This window comes from Ptychodera flava, chromosome 17 (assembly GCF_041260155.1).
Source record: "Ptychodera flava strain L36383 chromosome 17, AS_Pfla_20210202, whole genome shotgun sequence".
Taxonomy (NCBI): Eukaryota; Metazoa; Hemichordata; class Enteropneusta; family Ptychoderidae; genus Ptychodera; species Ptychodera flava.
The window spans coordinates 3,687,747-3,708,997 of record NC_091944.1 but is presented as its reverse complement, the minus strand read 5'-3'; the positions used below and the strand labels follow the sequence as shown (position 1 = coordinate 3,708,997).

General features: G+C 39.3%; 1 protein-coding gene across 2 annotated transcripts in view; it reads left to right on the top strand.

Annotated features, from left to right (window-relative positions):
* LOC139115184 (transcription factor GATA-4-like) overlaps positions 1-21,251 on the top strand; it is a 74,218-nt gene that overhangs the window by 13,498 nt on the left and 39,469 nt on the right. Inside the window, exon 1 of one of the 2 annotated variants that reach the window (XM_070677112.1) lies at positions 10,840-11,203. The exons of the other annotated variant lie outside the window; for it this stretch is intronic. The gene's annotated coding sequence lies outside the window, so the exon portion shown is untranslated. Of the gene's footprint in view, positions 1-10,839; positions 11,204-21,251 lie in introns of those variants that run through there. 2 annotated transcript variants of the gene reach the window in all.

Sequence of the window (21,251 nt, the reverse complement as noted above, 5' to 3'; positions counted from 1 at the left end):
TGGGTGATATATCCGATATTTAGCGCGATAATTATCGTTCTAAACTTTATAAATTTGATGCTATTTAGCTGGGGCTTTCTGGCCGACCAAGGAAAAAAAATTTGGGGTGATATATCCGATATTTAGCGCGATAATTATCGTTCTAAACTTTATAAATTTGATGCTATTTAGCTGGGGCTTTCTGGCCGACCAAGGAAAAAACTTTTGGGGCGATATATCCGATATTTAGCGCGATAATTATCGTTCTAAACTTTATAAATTTGATGCTATTTAGCTGGGGCTTTCTGGCCGACCAAGAAAAAAATTTTGGGCGATATATCCGATATTTAGCGCGATAATTATCGTTCTAAACTTTATAAATTTGATGCTATTTAGCTGGGGCCTTCTGGCCGCCAAGGAAAAAAAATTTGGGGTGATATATCCGATATTTAGCGCGATAATTATCGTTCTAAACTTTATAAATTAGATGCTATTTAGCTGGGGCTTTCTGGCTGACCAAGGAAAAAAAATTTGGGGTGATATATCCGATATTTAGCGCGATAATTATCGTTCTAAACTTTATAAATTTGATGCTATTTAGCTGGGGCTTTCTTGCTGACCAAGGAAAAAAATTTTGGGGTGATATATCCGATATTTAGCGCGATAATTATCGTTCTAAACTTTATAAATTTGATGCTATTTAGCTGGGGCTTTCTGGCGACCAAGAAAAAAATTTGGGGTGATATATCCGATATTTAGCGCGATATTATCGTTCTAAACTTTATAAATTTGATGCTATTTAGCTGGGGCTTTCTGGCCGACCAAGGAAAAAAATTTGGGGTGATATATCCGATATTTAGCGCGATAATTATCGTTCTAAACTTTATAAATTTGATGCTATTTAGCTGGGCTTTCTGGCCGACCAAGGAAAAAAATATTGGGTGATATATCCGATATTTAGGCGCGATAATTATCGTTCTAAACTTTATAAATTTGATGCTATTAGCTGGGGCTTCTGGCCGCCCAAGGAAAAAATTTTGGGGTGATATATCCGATATTTAGCGCGATAATTATCGTTCTAAACTTTATAAATTTGATGCTATTTAGCTGGGCTTTCTGGCCGACCAAGGAAAAAAATTTTGGGGTGATATATCCGATATTTAGCGCGATAATTATCGTTCTAAACTTTATAAATTTGATGCTATTTAGCTGGGGCTTTCTGGCCGACCAAGGAAAAAAATTTGGGGTGATATATCCGATATTTAGCGCGATAATTATCGTTCTAAACTTTATAAATTTGATGCTATTTAGCTGGGGCTTTCTTGCTGACCAAGGAAAAAAATTTTGGGGTGATATATCCGATATTTAGCGCGATAATTATCGTTCTAAACTTTATAAATTTGATGCTATTTAGCTGGGGCTTTCTGGCCGACCAGGAAAACAATTTTGGGGTGATATATCCGATATTTAGTGCGATAATTATCGTTCTAAACTTTATAAATTTGATGCTATTTAGCTGGGCCTTTCTGGCCGCCCAAGGAAAAACATTTTGGGGCGATATATCCGATATTTAGCGCGATAATTATCGTTCTAAACTTTATAAATTTGCCGCTATTTAGCTCGGGCTTTATGGCGGGCCTAGAAAAAATTTGGGAGGGGGTGATGTATCCGATAGTTAGCGCGTCTAATTACCGTTCTATAGTTTATAAATTTGCCGCTATTTAGAAAGGGCTCTGACTGATCGAAAAAACATTTGAGCTTGTAGGAGCAGTCTTGTAGAACCAGGAAAGTACTATTTGTTTCCCCAAGAGGTGTGTTTGAAAATTCAAAGCTCAAAAGTGACTTGTCAAATAGATCTCATTGAATAGTACCTAATTGACAACTTGAATAGGCCAGAAGTTGGAATGGGCTTGACGTTGTTAATTTATAAGAGGAAAGTCTTAGAATCCAAAGCTCAATGTTACTTTTTCCCCAGACTTCCGTAAATAGTACTTCCTATATGATTGATCATTGCAACTGGCAAGAAGTTGAATGTCGGGAAGTAGAGAACAGTGGCAGTAAGTATGTAAGCATTGAAACAATCTTGGTGAAGAAAAATTGTCAATTTTTTTTTGCGCGTCTAAAACAAAGACTGTCAAATAGTTACCGCTGGTGTCCGTGACAAATAAACCAGATATGCAAAGTGAAGACGAATATAAATAAATGTAACCATACTGCCACATTTCAAATGACCAAGGTGTGTTGAGATAATCTTATTTCCAGGACGATCGCGTCCATTTGGTGCAGATTAAACGGTGCAAATTAACGCTAATAGCCTTATCAAACGTGTTGCCGGCCAAGCTGCCACCTCCAAGGTGCGCGTGAGCCGCGGCAAGTGCTCACAGTAAGATCACGGTCCCTTTTGTGGAGGGACCGTGGTAAGATGTAGTAATTTCGAAAGTCGAGCCTTGGGTGAAAAACGTTTTCCAAGGATATACAGGATCAGGGACCGTGATAGGATCAAAAAAGATAATTATCGCTTTCAAAATAGCGTTGTAGATTTAGAAATTAGCTGTAGTTTAGAAAGTCAGGCCTTAAGTGAAAACTTTTTTCCAGAAAATATCGGACTGAACGTCGTTACATCATTTCTGTTGTTATCTTTTCCCCTCACGTGTTTAGAGTAAAACGTTTGAGCTTGTAGGAGCAGTCTTGTAGAACCAGGAAAGTACTATTTGTTTCCCCAAGAGGTATGTTTGAAAAAATCAAAGCTCAAAAGCGACTTGTATAAGCATGGATGTAAAAAATAGAGATTTTACATCCATGGTATAAGCCAGAAGTTGAGGATGCAAATGCGACGTCATCCAGTTCACACGTAGGCCAGAAGTTGAATGTCACTAAGAAGGTCCAGAAGAATGTGACAGTGAGTAAGCTGACGAAAAATTGTGAATTTTATTTGCGTGTCAAAAACAAAGACTGTCAAATAGCCGCCGGTAGTGTTTATGACAAATAAACCAGATACGCGGAGTGGAGACGAATGTAAAACAATGTAACCATACAGCTACATTTCAAATGGCCAAGGTGTGTTGAGATAATCTTAGTTCCACCATGGATGTAAAAAATATTTTTTACATCCATGGTTCCACGACGATCGCGTCCATTTGTGCGGATTATGTTAATGTTAATAGCCTTATCAAACGTGTTGCCGGCCAGGCTGCCACCCCAACACGCTTGCTCACAGTAAAAGATGAAGTCTGGCATTTAATTATCGTTCTAAACTCCGTGAATTTGCCGCTCTTCAGCTCGAGCTTTCTAGTGGACCTAGAAAAAATGTTCTGGGATGATATATCCGATCTTTATCGCGTCTTATTATTGTTCTAAACTTTAGAAATTTGCCACTATTTAGCTTTGGCTTTCTGGCTGACCTAGAATAAAATTTTTGGTGTGATGTTTTCAAATTTTTAGCTCGTCTACTTATCGTCCTGAACTTGATGAAATAGCTGCTATTTAGAGATGTGGCTTTCGGGCTGACGTGAAACATTTTTGGTAGAACCTTGAAATTAATATCTTTTCTTAAGGCGATGGGATGTTGTTCCGATACGTTGAGGGGTTTCCTGGAATTAAGACTTCTAGTACGGAGAAAAGGATATCGGATATCATATCAGTAAGACAAAAAATGGACTTAATGCAAAGAGATTCTTTATTTATAACTGTATAAAATCTAGGAATTGCCACACCTACTGTTACCGTCAGCAAACTAAAACTGGAAAAAATTGACAAAATGGATGAAAATTAACTATTAACACAAACAATTATACACAATAAGACTTAGCTATCTCCCACTCTGGCGAGTACTGATTGCTTAGGCGAGAGCACGTTATCTGATGTTCTGCGGATAGCAAAAAAATGCAAACGACAAGGACTTGTCAAAGGTGAATTCATTTCTTAATAATCCGAAAACAGTGACTGAAAAAAAGCCCCAGCTAAATAGCATCAAATTTATAAAGTTTAGAACGATAATTATCGCGCTAAATATCGGATATATCACCCCATAATTTTTTCCCTTGGTCGGCCAGAAAGCCCCAGAGTTCAGAACGATAATTATCGCGCTAAATATCGGATATATCACCCCAAAATTTTTTCCTTGGTCAGCCAGAAAGCCCCAGCTAAATAGCATCAAATTTATAAAGTTTAGAACGATAATTATCGCGCTAAATATCGGATATATCACCCCAAATTTTTTTCCTTGGTCAGCCAGAAAGCCCCAGCTAAATAGCATCTAATTTATAAAGTTTAGAACGATAATTATCGCGCTAAATATCGGATATATCACCCCCAAATTTTTTTTCTTGGTCGGCCAGAAAGCATCAAATTTATAAAGTTTAGAACGATAATTATCGCGCTAAATATCGGATATATCACCCCAATTTTTTTTCTTCGTCTGCCAGAAAGCCCGAGCTAAATAGCATCAAATTTATAAAGTTTAGAACGATAATTATCGCGCTAAATATCGGATATATCACCCCAATTTTTTTCTTGGTCGGCCAGAAAGCCCGAGCTAAATAGCATCAAATCTATAAAGTTTAGAACGATAATTATCGCGCTAAATATCGGATATATCACCCCCAAATTTTTTTCCTTGGTCGGCCAGAAAGCCCGAGCTAAATAGCATCAAATTTATAAAGTTTAGAACGATAATTATCGCGCTAAATATCGGATATATCACCGAGTAAAAGTTTGGCTGGGGAAGTCCGATCTAAACTCCGGCTACATGTGAGCTAATTTAGAAAGTTTAGAATGATTTTTAGCTCGGCTAAATATCGGATAGTTAGGCTAATTTAGTACATTTAGATGTAGATGTAGACAAACCAAAATTAGCTTTCTAAACTTTCAGCTAATTTAGAAAATTTAGATGTAGATGTAGACAAATCTAAATTAGCTTTCTAAACTTCAAGCTAAACTTTCTAAAAACGATAAAACACAATTCCGCACCTTAATGCAAAAGGGAACGCAGTTATCTTGGTCTTACTGTTTGTTTGTTTTCAGGGAGGCAGATATAGACAGAAAAAACACACACAAACAGACCTGCTGAAAATAAATACACATATTGTGTACACGAAGGCAAATATACGCATTGACGGTACATACACGTGTACACATACATACATACATACATACATACATACATACATACATACATACATACATACATACATACATACATGCATACATGCATGCATGCATGCATGCATGCATGCATGCATGCATGCATGCATGCATACATACATACATACATACATACATACATACATACATACATACATACATACATACATACATACATACATACATACATACATACATACATACATACATACATACATACATACACACACACACACACACACACACACACACACACATACATACATACATACATACATACATACATACATACATACATACATACATACATACATACATACATACATACATACATACATATAACATATTTCGCTCCATTACAAAAGTCAACTTGAAGTCCACAAATACCGCAGAGCTGTATTAAACCTCTTTGCTATTCAACACAGCATATTGCACCTCCAGCCTTAATTAAGCAATCTTTAAAAACACTTTCAAAGTCAGTCGATGGCACATAAACGTTCCAGATAAAATCCAACCATGATAAGCGGACATATCGTTAAGTATCGATGCCAATTGATGAGGAATTTTACAGCAGAGACAAGAAAATCCTTGTAAATGGATAGGTCCAGAAGAGAGACGTCTGCCAGCGATGGAAGTCACAAGGCGGACTCGAGTTTGACGCAAGCCAGAAGGAAACATGTTGTTCTTTTTTATTGAAAGGGGTATTGTGCATGTTTCTGATATTCTTAAGAGGGCATGCATAGTTACATGGATGCTGTGTTCTCTTGAGAAAACCAAGGGGCACTTAGTTAATATCGGCAGCAATTTTCAGCGTATACCAGGGACACCAACAGTCGTGGCTCCGGCGCTGTTCCCGGATGTTGATGTGCACATGCGTCGCCAGTTAAGCTCCTTCGTGGTGTAAAAATGTAGGCGTCTGTAGGGGTGTGTAGTTCGAATTCGTCTCGTCTGACTGGCAAATGTACAAAGTCGCCGTTTTGACTATCAACAAAGGAAATTGATTTAATGAGAAAAACCAATCCATTGCAATTTTTCAGACTTTTGTTTCTGACATCTCCAACATGTTCAGAAATGCCCGAGATATGTCAGAATGCATTACATCTTTAGACAAAACATAGACCCTCGAGTTTTTCTCGAGAGTCTATGGACAAAATGGCAAAAATCTGAAAAATATTTGACATGATAGAATAAATTGACCATGTTGATTACGACAAGGACACACTCCACGGGACAAACAATAAAAAAAAATTAACGTCACTACTGGGAACATGATGGGGTACAACAGTTCCAATATGAGATCCTAAGTGGTACCTATTTTGTATGAACAACTCATCAGCCACGACAGATTGCTAGGACCAGCCACATTTATCCATTAAAATCGACCTTGTTTGATCCCCGCCAACCTTCCAGGAGAGACCCCGCGATCGTATTTCGCCGAGATAACTGTGTGCGCACGCTGATGATTACCATCAATTGGAAGACATTGACATTTGCCGGTTAAACAGTTCCATGCGTCGTCCATTAAAAAGAGAAAAGGTTGTTTTGAGTTCTGGAGTAAATGCTGTTATTTATCTCCTTCCTAATGGCTTGTCGCTTTGGAATGCACAGATATATGTGGTTTTGCACACATACATCCACATACATCCACTACATACATGCACATATATTTGTCAGGGCCACTATCGCCCCCACTTCTGACATGCTTCCGCACCGCCTTGACGTCCTATGCAGGGCCTTTTCGGTCGTTTCCGTGCATTTTTGCGTTTGTGAAGTCAGACATCAAACACGGTATTTTACCTGAATGGCCTGTAACCCATTATTTTGTAATGAGTCCGAGAACCCGCTCTGCAAATGAGTCAGTTAAAATTCCATCATGGATTTTGAATCGAGTCCAAACTGTTACAAATTACCTGTACGACTCAGAGATAATTCTTATCCGACGTTTTGGCGAGTAATTCGAATTGATATCAAGAGGACGGCTCTCAAATAAATACCGAATGATGTCGTTTACTAAAATTAAAATATAAACGGGCCAGGCGTGACACTTAAATGATTGGTTATTAGCGTGATATTCAAACAAACGAACATCCCAGGTGATGCCTGGTCAGTACCGTTATTGATATTGTCACGTGAATATCATTTAAATAAAACTGATCGATGTGAGAGAGAGAGAGAGAGAGAGAGAGAGAGAGAGAGAGAGAGAGAGAGAGAGAGAGAGAGAGAGAGAGAGAGAGAGAGAGAGAGAGAGAGAACGCGCTCCGGAAGAAGAGCATGGAGCAGATAAGGTTTGAGTCGTTTAAATCCTTAATCATTAAAATGGCTGTCAAATGAATTGATTAATAAGGGAGATGTTAAACGGTAGCATCTGGTTGGAAATATATTACCATCAAAGTTCTTGGTCCTGTGTAATGACTTAATTCAAAGGCAGGATGCAATGCACTCATCGATAGATTGTCCACTTTTCAAAGTCAAAACCCGAAGCAATATTTCACTTTGATATAATGAAAGTTGAAAAATAGGTTCCGACACAGATCTCGTACGCTGACAGTTTGCTTTGACGTATCTCATGAAACAAGATTTCGGAATACGACTTTTTATCGCGGACATACAGAAAGCACATGTGGGCTAATGGAGACGCTATAAAACTATCTTGATAGCAGCGGGCTGAATACACGAGACACAGGGTCTACTCAAGACATATCCATTTATTAACGTTACAGGCATTTAGGATGATAAAACCCATGTACCATTTTTCGGGGGACAAAAATTTGTAAGCGGATAGCTGTGGTAAGTTTAAATACTTTCGACAGATAGAAAGTAGATCGAGTGGGGATTGCCATACAACTAAAATTTTTCTGACCTGCGCATGACTCTGCGCATGACTTGCACGCTTATAGCCAATGTAGAGATGAGAACTGGGTTCGTCCTCCGCGGTGACGTGTTTGGTTAAGTAGGTCTCATAGATGAGGAACGGAAGTCGTTCATGTACGACCCAGACTTGCCTGTTCACAAGGTTTTCCAGTAGGAGGCAGAAAGAAGCAAACAAACAGAATAATTCAAAATGTGGAAAGAAACTGATAACAGCGTTCGCGTTTTCTGCATGTTTCCACATGTTCGGGGCATTTTAATCGTTAACACCTTGTTTTCAATTGCAATACGCCTGGGTGGCTTTGAGTTTTACAAATCAAATGACACGAGCGACGTATCAATCCCGTCTCCGTCTTCCATCCACGTCAATTTCAGTCATCCTTACCGTTCAGATTAGTGCATTCGACCTAGGTGATGTATCTGGCGTCGATATCACGATCACTCGAAATTCACATGCCTGCGTAAAGATTCGTTGTTTTTTTGTTTTATTCGATAATTCTGTCACTTATCTTTGTTTTGACGGAACGAGAACATAGTCTGGTGATTTAGCGAAGAAAAGGGGAAAATTATCCACAAAATGTGGAGAAGGAAATTAAATGCAATAAAACAGCAAAATTTCTATACTGAATTATATATTACACATTGATAAGAAAACCAGTTTTTGTAGCCATGATCCCAGTTCGGTTTCAAGAACTGTTTCAAAATTAACTCGGGTTGGGACTTTAAAAATGGCACTCAATGTAAAAAGGTTTGAAAGTAAAGCAGTAGAGATATTGTACAAACGCCACAAATCATGTGAAGGGAATTAACTCATAAGAATACTTGGGAAACCTTACACCGGGGACATTTATGTTGCCTTAAATTGGTGAGATTGGTATGTTGTAAAATAGTTTTCCGACCAAAATCCTTCATCGAAAAAGAGAAATTTCAGTTTCATGAGTTGTTGATTTAGCTAAGGGGAAAATTCACCAAGTTTTAGTCCACGGCAGTTACACTTCCTAAAGGAATAAATATTTACACAGTAAAACAATCAATATACACTTTCATGTACAGTGAACTTGCAAAGAAACATTTGTCGTTGATTTCAACGTTTGCTGTATAGCTGTAACATTTTCACGTATATATTTGTTCTATTTGTAGAGTGGAGTTTCTTGTTCAACTCTGAAAATTCCATGCTGTATTGAACTCGTCTATAAGTGTGTGGGTGTGTTTGTACCGTAAAACTTTGTTGAAACAATTTTACTGAGGATTAGAATATAGTTGTCAACAACAACAAGAACAACAACAACACCAATATTAATACTTTTTATAATAGTGTATACATTGTGTTGTTTCAGTAAGGCTAATGTTTGTTTTACAACAGACTTTGTTGAAATAAACCAAAACATTGATAATGATATCGAGAGTGATAAAAGTTTTACTGTACAGTGTAAGAACAAACACACCCGTACATGTATAGCTGGAATTTTTTTATTAATTGTCTCAGCTTTTGATTTTAATGTCAGCCTCGGTTTCTTTTTCTACTTTCAAAGGCATGTGATGGTACAAAGTATTCAGCCTGTACATGCGTAGACTGCATTGTTGTTGTTGACAAATGAATTCTGGTCCGGACTAGAATTCAAATGCAACTTACATGTATAGAAGCTGTGTTGACGAGCTAAATAGTCGATGTTTCAACTGTTTTGGGAGAAGAACAAGACCTTGAAATTGACTTGTAAAACAAAAAAAGGACTGTGAGAAAAAAGTCAAAAGTTAGAGGTAGTAGCTCTTCAAGAATTGCCATCAGTGTCTTCATTCAACCCAATGCAATATCATGAGCAAGCACGGTGCAAGCCTGTAGAAAATATCAAAGATCTACATATCGAATAATCGATGGTTTGGCGTAGTTTAGTCGGCTCCGTCAAACTTTGGGGTTCGTTTTGCCTGAAACTTTGTGGGGTCGCGTTTTCTGTTAGGACAGCACATGAATACATGTTTGTGTTTAAAAATGTCGACCAGTCTGAGTGTGATTTTAAATCTGTTATGATGTGAATGAAGAAAAAATATTGCACAAGAAAGGCACAATGTTAATATGTTATTTTGGAGATCAGTATTTTGAGAATATGAATTAATTTCAAAACTGTTCGATAAAAAGTATTTGGAAAGTTTATTCAAGATTATTGGTGTGGTTGCATTCGTCACCAGAGAAAGTTATGGTCTAACCAGACTACAAACAATGACATTTTTAATCATGACACAGGTCAAAGGTCATACTTTTAACCTGTGACGTGGCAATCACTGTAGTCTTGAAGACATACATAACTTGGTCACTAGGAACCGAAGACTTAGACAAAAAAATCCACCGCTTAGGACAGAGTTTGGAACGGCGTGTAAAACCACTGACGGTAATTTCTCCGAAACAATGGATCCGCTATTCTACACCCTTCCCTACTTTAACAAAAACAATAAAATTATTAAATTGCGGTGTTGTAATATAATTCTAACTTTGCAACCTCCAACCACTAAAGAGAATGAACTTGAAGAGTGCAGCAATGGTCTTTGGTCAGTATAAACTAGTGTTCCATCGCAAACAAAACCACCACAGTAAAAGTATCGTCATACAAAACTGACCACCGCCATTGATCCGTAGACCTCACCTAAAGGTATCAGTTGAAAAATTTGAAATTTATATTCAGACGAAAACGATAGGCTTCCAGGATGTTATTCAAGTCTAATTGGAGTGACAGACATTTACAGCTATCGGAAACCAACTTCAGCGTTCTGTTATTTTTGTTGACGGTTTTCACGGCATAGTACAAGACCTTGATAAGATAGCTCGGCCGTATCTTGCCACTTAAAATATTGAGAGCTATATACGTTGGGTAGGGCTTGGGAGAGTTGACGAATATTAAACAGGCGCGCAGAAGGGGACTGGTCTGGCGACTCTGTGGCTACAAGCGAAGCGCCACTGCCAATGGCGTGTGGCTTGCATCCATAAAAAGATTTAATTTTTTTCGGGTTCCTTGAAAAGGCCACCCATTAGGGAGAGCTAGTGACTTCAGATCTGTCTTAGAAGGTGGCTTCATTCGATGTAATCTGCTTGCTGAGATCTGTCGGTGCATTGCCTGACGGGAAACTCAACGTCTATCCGTAGATTATCTACTTTGAGGAGGTGGCTGTTTTACGAAAACCTAAAGTGGTTCTGTTTGCTCCGAAATCCTTCCCGGTCGAAAAGGTATTTCCACTGTTCATTACATTCTGTAATTTTTGCTTCCTCTCGTTCTTACATTGTATATACGAGATAATTTCTTGTCTGTCGATAAAGGTTAGTTTTTTCTTCGTTGAACTTGATTTTATTGATTGCAATTTGAACGTTTACGCTATAACAAGACATCGACATTCAAAAAGGAACTTTTCGCAGGAAATTTTATTTCATAAGTTTGTCGATTTCTTTCGTTAGCGAGGCCCACGGTCCTTCAAGATCCCGTCGAGTCAGACCTTTACGGGTACTTTCATTACGGAATCGCCTGTCATTGTAAAAATCAAAGTGAGTGACAGCTAGCAAGTTTGTAATCCTATGTAACTTTGGTAAAGTGCATTTCATATGAAGTACCCACTTTACAAGGAAAAGATTAGTCGAGTTTCTTACGGTGTCGCATATCAATCGCGCCGCGACTTGAACGCCGTGCTCTCTGTTTAGACAATTTTTTCCTTCACTGTACAGTTTCTGATTTTGTGTAACACCACAACACCATACGACTGAAAGATTTATTAGCGTTAAGTCTGTACATGTGCCCTTGTTTGTTGTATTTCATTGTACATAGAAATTAACAGAATTATTATTATGTTTATATCAATATTAATTGCTTACAAGTTCGGCCGATTCCTTAAAGTCCGATGAAACGTGCAGGGACATTCTGTCGACTCAGTACATTGCAATGTTTTGGACTGTCACGGTTGGTGTTCGGCCGATTTCTTTACTTTTCCAATCAAAGGTACCACTTGTGCAGAAGTAGACAGATATCAACAAATACAAGAAATACGCCTCTACTGTGAATAAATACGTCGCAGTGATTTCACCTCCCACGTTCTGAGGTCTTATCACCTCTCAGTTACAGAAACAACATTTTAGTTTGCATGACGTTGAAATAATGAAAACAACCTTCTCAAACGCAAACTGTGAAACGCGATAGACAAAATAAATAAATGTTTTATCCCTGTCAGTGCAATAGAGGTGACACGAGCGCATACAGTTTCATTTTCAAACAGACCAACAGCCAGCTCACTTATGTTCCTGGTGGAAATATATGTTTCAGGGCGCTTGTGTTTCAATGTTGAAGGCAACAACAATCCAATGCGTTTTACGGTTAACACGAATGCTTTGTGAAGAGGCTGTTTTTGTTTAATTCTAATGAGTTTGTGAGATGTCGATGTAAAGACAACATTATGGCCAGAGACCACAAAAATTTATAAGATTTCCGACTTCCTTCCTCGTCACGGAAGTGTTCTCAGATTTACCAGCAGCATGCCCTAAAGTGTCGTCTCCGATGCGAAACACACATCTCTGCCTTGCCTTTCTTTGTCCGACGCACATATATAAAATTCGAATTCCCCTTTTAAATAAATTCAACTATTTTCCTGAAGTTGTACTTTTTTCTGAAGCATCTTCACAACAAGTTTTTATATTGATTGCTGCAGGTTATGGAAGAGAAGACTTCTCTCTCATACCCTGATACACCGAACCTCCCAACTGTATGTTTTGTGATTTGATCAAGAAAACAGATCTTAGAGGCTGCAGAACAAAGGCTGCAAAATGCGACTTGTTCTATGTTACTGCGAATTATAACATTTTCATGGAAAAGGTTTTTGAATTAAAATTTCGATTCGGCCTCACATTACGAATCTCGCTCTGCCTTCATGATTTGTTTTGTTTTCTTGTCGTTTCTACTTTTTTCGTTGAGCTAAAAGGCTGCCCAACGCTGTGATCGATCGGGACAAGTGCTGTATACGAAACGCGGAAACATATTCACAAGAACGCACTGTCATCGGAGTTATGAAAAAAAAAATGCTGTTTTATTCAAAAAATTTCGTGGTCATTACGTGTATTGAAACCCTTAAGTAGGATTGTACTCGTGAGTTTCGTACTTAATTTACGAGATCCAACGACAAATATTCTCTCCGTTGATCAGAAAAGAAAACACCGACCGAACCATTAGCGGAATGCAGGCATATCACGGACCCCATATCGCACCGCAGCAACACTATAACTTCCGCGTTTTTTATACATCGGAAAGGGCAAGGTTTCGGGATTGCGTTGGAGCTAAATGCACAGGAATTCAGTAATACTGTGAGGAAGAATTTTGAAATCGAAAATGTAAAACATTTGAGAGAAATTTCCTCTCAATTCAATATCACCAAGCTGTGCTCACAACCTGCATGAGGACTGTTCTGAGATTCGGTAGTTGTGATAATTTAACACGGATCCAAAGTTTTGAACCAGCGTAGTATCAAAAGCTGTTAAAGTAAAGCACTTCAATCGTATTTTGTATTGCCATTGTTTACTGCGTTTTGATCAGTATCGGCGGGTGTCGTTTTCTGGTTGTTCTAATCATAGACCCTGGAGTTTTTATCGGGGTGTATATTCTAATAGACTCGAAGTTAAATGACAGACCCGTAAAAAACTTCCTCACAACGACTGAGGATTGTAACGTCATAATGTTTTTCTCCTTGTCTGTGGTTGAACGTTCTATGGGTGGATTTGTTAAAAGAATTTAATATTTTGTCTTGGATTGTCTTTTCTAGCGGTTACTGTTATCTCGCCGACAATAATATCTTTATTTTGGTCGGCGCATTCGTCAGGTTTTGTCAGAGGATAGCTACCGAATCTATTGGAAGCAAATTGACTTGAATACTCCACATGCTGTGAAAATCGACCAAAGAAAGGTCCACGATGCGTAAACATCAGTCCCGCGACATGGCAGCGGTGTATTTGATCAAACAACGGTGTGCTACGTGAGACCAATCTCTACTCATGGAGTGCTACAACAATTTAAACGCCCTGAGGACGAATTAAACACGCGTTAGTCGAATTACTTGAGATAATTTCTCGCTTTGCACGAGTCATAACATTGTACAATTCCAATGTTGGAGAGCATGACACGTCTCTTTTTCGCGCCTCTAAGATTATAAAAATTTATGGCCGTATGCGATTTGAATTTTATGACGAAGACGCATATTCCCATAATTTGGGGGGGGGGGGAACGCAACACTTTCACACAGTGACCGAACGGTGAATGACGTCTTTTTCCGAATAGCCTGACAAAGGGGAGAGCCACACTCTTGAAAAAAAATATTATGAAATTAGCTGACCCGATAGCAGAACTGTATAGTGAGTGAGCTGTCATGGCGGGCACAAATTTGCAACTTATATATTAAAGAACCACATCGATAGTTACAGATGTGACATCGGTTACAAATTCCAAAGCCCTGTCCAGTCTTACCTGAAATGACAAAATTATAACACCCGTTTTGACTGTGATGCAATTTTGAATTACCTCCCACTTGCAGAAACGAAATTTATGATTTATCTGGAAATCATTTATCATTTTTATTTGACACTTTTGGTGTTTAATCAGGGGGCAAGGGCAGGTGGAAATAGATACCGACCTGGCTTAATTATATAATTGATTCAAATTAATGCGGAGTGTGGAGGAATGCCAACATTTTAATGAGTAGGGCTGGAAATAAATGACGCTTGTTTGGTTGTGTGTACCTTTCACCGAGTCGGTACTCTCGTTATAGGTTTTTGAAGGGTCGACATTTCTATTGGTGGGTCGACACCGCCTGGGAAACTGGGGCTTCCGAATCGTTGCACGGTGAATAGGGTAAACAGCAAACAAAGCATCCATCATACCCTAGTGGTTCGATGTTGAAATCGTTTCTGTGTTTTATATTTGGCGAATTACCACCTGAGGGTCTCAGCGGAACGATCGGGTGCGTTTACAAGCTCACCGATTGCACCGCACGCCGGCGGTAATGTATATAAGTTTCCGACCCACCGAGGCAATCAGTCCGACCACAGTCCCCCGAACACAATCTGTCGGCCACATTGGAGGGACTGTGGTTCGTCTTTGCAGACAGATATATAGACACATGCACCGGCTCGTTAAAGAATTATTGCGGTTCACATACGCTTGTATGAAGCTTGAAGACAAGTTGCGATGGAGAAATTAATACAAATGAATGAGAACAGAAAAACCTTACTCCGGTGTGAAGTAAATTAAATACAAATTTTCAGTAAAGGAAATTACATACTTCATGGTATTCGGGACATTAAACGAATATTTCTTTTTTAGAATGATTTGTAAGCCTCCGAATCCTGGCGAAATGTAACCCTTGGTCGGTCACTCGTCGACGCGTAAGCCCGGTTATTGGTGTATCTGAATTCAATTTTATCTACATAACGGGAATAAAATCATGTCTGGCTTTCAAATCGGGATAAACAGACGCGATAAAATTCGACCTCGTTAACTTGATAGTCGATCCGGCGAAAAGAACGCCGTCGTGAGGTGTGGAGTTAAAAATCCTGAATGTTTTGATTTCGAGTACTCGGAGGATACCGTATCCAACCGCTGCAATATCTGCTCGCTGGTCGCAAGTCAGAGCACGAATAGCGATGCTGAGACAAAATTTGATTCTTTTTTCGAGTTCACTGTGGCTTTTGCCGTTGGTTTGACACGATAACCTCCCCATTACTAACCAGACAGCAGGGGTCACACTTAATTATCAGTTAATCGGATGAAATGTGACAAGCCAAGTCCTGCCGGCGGTAACATTCCAACACTCTGTGTACAGGGATTACCCCTTTTTTGCCACTGAGGAGCAGTATGTTTCAACGCAGCAACCGTTGAGGATTTTTATTGATACAGCGAGTTTAATATTTCACAGTTTTTAGAGATAAAATCCACCAAATTATTGCCTAATTGTCGTTGCACTTTTTCGGTGACTCGCAAATTTGGGATTGCTAACAGGTACATTCGGCTGTAATGTGCGGCTTCGCCACAAGCTAAAAGAGTGTCTCCTTTGCCGCCGGTAATTTACACATTTTGATCCATAGCGTTGTTCTTTTGTTTGTTTCGCAGACATCGTTATATCACTGGGCTCTTATTAGCAGGGCGCGCTTATTGCCTTGCTCATGGAGCTAAATGCCCCATGCTCCATGCCTTGCTAAACCGTTTCTCTGATTTTGAAGAGGTCTTTCGGCTCTGAAAACAAGACCACGCCGACTGGCGCTTAGCACCCGTTTCCTTGAAATGGAAAAGCGTTTTCCAAAACTTTGTAACACCGAAATGAGCTGGTATCTTGTTAGGGGCCCAGCAAAACGGACAGAGGTCAACAGAAGGTTAAGTCAGATCATGATAAGCTTTAATAGTTTACCTTTTCGATATTTACTCCATCATAAGTGCATCTATATGTTTTTGAGTTAATCCACGTAGAATTTGACGGTAAGTATGGGCCTTGTTTTACGCTTGTCTCTTTCCGTTGCGGTGGCAAACTTGATGCCGGACATCCTATTGCGTCAGTTCCAGCAAACAAAATTGACAAACATTTCTCTGAAGTTGAACGTAAGGGCAAAAAGTATCATAACTATTTGACTGTGTAAGTTTGAACAAATTAACGAAAAATCGTATCTGAAGGATCGTGAGAACAACAAATGTCACTTAAGTACTCGACATACTCGCCCATGCGTATTTTTTCACAATGGTCGTGTCGTCTTTTCGATCACGAGATGTTCAAATTCCGACAGTCGAGGAAAAAGACAATCCCTTGTTTATTTCTCGTCATAGTACATTTCACTTTGCTTGAACAAGGGATACGCCAGTGGTTGAGACTCTACCTAAAGTCTCGCTAGACAATGGACACGAAATGCGATTAGCGCGATTAGGGGAGCGTCGGGTCCTCACAAAGTCGCGCAAGCAGATCTTTATCTCTGGGGAGCCATTCCACAACGCCTGGGCCGTAGCTAATGTTTTAAATCAACAGGTTACCCTAGATAAAAAAAGCCCAGTGCCTTATCACAAATTGGGAGGTAAAGTTTACACACGGGTAATTACTGTTAGTGCAACCAGTGCTGGACGCGTCAATCATTGACAAGACGTGAGAAAGAAATAGACAGATACTGCCGGTGTTGTGGAGAGAAATAAAGAAAAACAGGTGCCCAGTGCAATGTATGTTTTATATAGTGTGCGAAAAAATGACTACTTTAAGATTCTGCAGCAGGATGCATTTTTGTTTGTGTGCAAAACAAGTGCTTAGCAGTCCGTTTAGCCGTTATCTGTCTTTCTGATACCAGGGGCGGTTATCTTGTGATAAATTACCCGTTCTAAGATATTGCTGTTTCATGCCATTTACACTTGCATTAGCAGCGTGCAATGAGACTGCGAAGGACACAACCTGCTCCTGCACAAAAAAACGCATTTCTCTTGCAACGGTTTTCAAAGTAGACCATCCGAGAAAATATAGCCTGCGTGTTTCAAGTCCTTTGTCGGTATTAAAACTTGGCGAACCTTCGCAATCTGTCTACGTAATCACAAGCACTCACGTAACCAATTTCTTGGTGTTTTAAGCCGAACAGCAAACTACCCCACATGGAGACTGTGCACTTCGTCCGAGACACCAGTCTGTCGACCCCTCCTTACTGTAGCAATTTGGTCATGTCACTGGCTACTGTACATAAGCTTGGATACATGAAGCAAACACGTCGGCTCCTTTTATGAAGTTCTTTTCTAAAACTGGTTTCTCATCCTATTATAGCATACCTTCACTGCCAAAGCCACAGATCAGGCGAGTCAACATTTTGCAGGTCGCAGGACAAACATCTTTGAAACGTTTAAGATGATTACGAAATTGACTTTTCGCATTTGGGAACAGAAATTAATTAAAAGAGCCGATTTCGCGTAAACAAGCACCTAGACAGCCCCGCCTAGTTTTCACAAGGAACGATGTTAATAAATTTGGTGCTAGGAGGTTTGCACTGAACGAATTGCTCTATCTTATAGCTTTAGCGAGTCCCTCGGATCAAAATTACCGAACAGAAGTCAGCTCGTGGCGTAACCAGCCAAGCGTTCTCGAGTCTTATGAACTTGGAAGTAAACCACGGCAGCTCAAACTTTCTGCTATATTATCGGACAAGGTATAGAACGATAAAGTATCTTGGACTGAATAAAGGTCTCCTCCTTGTACCTCCTCCGTGATAAGATAGAGACCTCGTTCAGCACCAATAAAAACGACTTGGTTACCATGGCTATAGTCGATGGTACTTTCCAAATGCGTTCATAAGCTGCGAGTTGAGAGTTTACCGTACGCGTCTTGAAGAGTCAGCTTTATCAACAACATTGTGTGCTACCTTATGCAAAGTTCTTCATCCAGAAATATACTCAGTCAGCCTTATTTTAATAACTTTGGACTGATATATATATATATATATATATATATATATATATATATATATATATATATATATATATATATATATATAAAATATATATATATATATATATATATATATATATACATATGGAGAGAGAGAGAGAGAGAGAGAGAGAGAGAGAGAGAGAGAGAGAGAGAGAGAGAGAGAGAGAGAGAGAGAGAGAGAGAGAGAGAGCTAACGGTCTATGTACCATTCTGAGTTAATCGCAATCGCGCGCCTGATTTCCAACAAACGAAAAAAACTGATTGGCAAACCTTAATCAAAACTGCAATCAAGAATTAATGATAGCAGAAATGCATGAAGAAAACATAATTTGTTCGGTCTGGGACTGGTTCACCTGTTGAATTTGTTAGCATTGCCGAAGAAACGAAAGTCAACACTGCAATTCCTATAATTTTTCTTTTTCATTAAAACATTATGAGATTACATATATATATATATATATATATATATATATATATATATATATATATATATATATATATACGCAAATGGTCATACACATATAAACATACGTAATTACACATAAATACGTACATACACATATTAGGACATGCGTGCTTTAGTCAGATCTCTACGACTTTGAACGACTGTTCATCCATTATCAAAATGACAGATAACAGATAATAGCACTTGGGATTGACTGATAATCAAAATATATGAGGAAACTACAGCTCGGTCACTTTTTGTAATTTTTACGCTAAGACAATAAAAACTACGTCAGTGGTCTAATGTACCACCACCATTTGCGCGACAACTTGTGGGACGTGAAGACCCACCATTCGTGTTTCAGCTCGGCTGAGGATGGACAATGGAGACAGGAGCCGCACATGCCGTTTATTGTCACTGCATACTATAGTGTATGATTGTATCATATCAGCTGCAAACAGCGACAAGGGCAATCAATCCGGAAACGTATAATAATATTATCTGTAATTGTAATGATAGCACAACTGTCATGCCGTTCAAAGTCAGGTTATAGACACTAGCATACCATCGCTATAATTGTACACTGCTGGACAGATCCGCCCACTGCTAAATTATGGCCGTGACGCGTCTGACAGCGGCCACTTCGAAGTTCAAATATTCGCTCTGGTGACGTGTTAGTGGCTGTACTTTGAATACAACAGGTGGTCAAGTCAACCTTGCAGCGAATTCCGGAAGCATTTCTTTTCCTAAATTTATCAATTGTCATCCCTGTGTATGCTAAGGTTCTGGTTGATCAAAGGGAGAAAATATATGCGATATGGATTCGGAGAGGATACTGAACTGGGGACGGATACGAAAGATGTGATTGCCCATTTCCTTCAAGGTTAACGGCAACGCTGTGGATTCGGGCGCAGTGATTTGGCGTTACCTAGCGTCACTGTGCGTCAGAACAAATAAAGAACTCACTAGATACCAAAAGAAACTTGACAAATAAGAATTGGGAAATACCAATGACACCTGAACGCTTGAAGAATTTCTCAAGCCATTATGGCAAACAACGCTACTATTTCCATTGCGCATTTTTAATCGTTGACACACTTACGTCCCTCTAAAGTATAATTGATACGAACTATGAAGTTTAAAATTTGTCTTAATATCTGAAATTACTAAGTACTGTTTTTACGCCGTCTAACACACTGCCTTGATGGATCTCTATTCGTAAAACTAATATGGCAAATGTACGAAAAAATATACAAAACACAACTATGTGAGCTGTATCTCCTAAGCTATCGGTGTTATCTTTAAACCGACCCAGCGTCAGAGGCTAAGCTTCGGTGATCAACATTGCAGCCATTGAGCACAAAGTTTCTTCAAGGGATGGCTAACTGTCAGTATGATTTAATACAGTAAAAATATCAGCTTCGATGGACTTGTGGCAGAATCGTTCGTTTACTGAGCGTTTACTATTCACTCCATGATTAAGTCCCTGCACCGAGTACACTCATAGCTACGAGGAAATGTGTACCGAACACTCATTTGCTATGAAGGAAATTTCTTTTCCCGCGGCCTAAACCAATTGTGTTTATACTAACGTCAGCAGTGAACACATGGCGGTTTCCACTTGCTATAGATGTCACCTGAAGTGAAAGTTAACATTGTTGCGCACGCGCACTGTGGCAACGTTTCCTTTGATCGAACTCTTGTTTGCCATGCGCGCGTGGAAGTTACCTTAGTGCATTTCCAAATTACCATGCGCCTAAGCATTACGTTGCTTTTCTGAATGCTCACGTCGGCATACTGGATCTGCCGTGGTAGTTTCAGTGACGTTACGAAACTAGCAAATGACAAAATCTTATTTCTGGGAATTGTTATTCAGAAACGACTTTCAAAATGTAATCTATTTTGAAAACGGAATCCGTCGATAAACTTCCCTGTCGGAGTGGAAGAGCCGATCGATGAAGAACACAAAGCAAGTGACAGGCTCTTCCGAAAAAAAGCGGCTTTTTTCAAGTTGGCGCATGGAACTGAGCACTTCCACTGACTCTTGGACCAATCTTTTGCAAGAAACGATGCTCCGGGGAGGAAATCAGTGATTCAAATCCCCAGGGCGGGATTATGGCGTTCGGTTCATATAAATATTATAACTTTTCGAAAAATGCATCCAGGGTTGTACTGCGGGGCATTACATACTGGCTTTGTGTAATCCCTAAATTGCCGTAACAGGCAGTGCCATGCGCACATGACATTCTCCCGTTTCTGTCAACAAGAGCGATTTTTCCCCTTCAATCACAAATTTGTTTCATCTTTCATAAATGTCTTCCTTATTTACCTAACAGACCAGGGTTGACAAGTTGAGCGATTATTA